Source organism: Alosa sapidissima, chromosome 5, assembly GCF_018492685.1.
Source record: "Alosa sapidissima isolate fAloSap1 chromosome 5, fAloSap1.pri, whole genome shotgun sequence".
Taxonomy (NCBI): domain Eukaryota; kingdom Metazoa; phylum Chordata; class Actinopteri; order Clupeiformes; family Clupeidae; genus Alosa; species Alosa sapidissima.
The window spans coordinates 10,469,343-10,469,671 of NC_055961.1; positions in this window are offsets into that span (position 1 = coordinate 10,469,343).

The window sequence follows — 329 nt, forward strand, 5'->3', positions numbered from 1 at the left end:
AATGTGTAAAACTGGAGTAGACTGAGTAGAAAGTGTAAAACTGTAGATTGAGTGAATGTGTAAAACTGTAAATTGAGTGAATGTGTAAAATTGTAGTAGACTGAATAGAAGGTGTAAAACTGTATAGGCTGAGTAGAATGTGTAAAATTGTAGCAGACTGAGTGAATGTGTAAAACTGTATTAGGCTGAGTAAGTGACTGGAATGACATGTACTGACTGACTGTGTGTTTCTCAGTAGCTGTCTTTGGTTAGATGTCTTTTGGTTAGATGTCTTTTGGTTAGATGTCTTTGGTTAGATGTCTTTGGTTAGATGTCTTTGGTTAGATGTC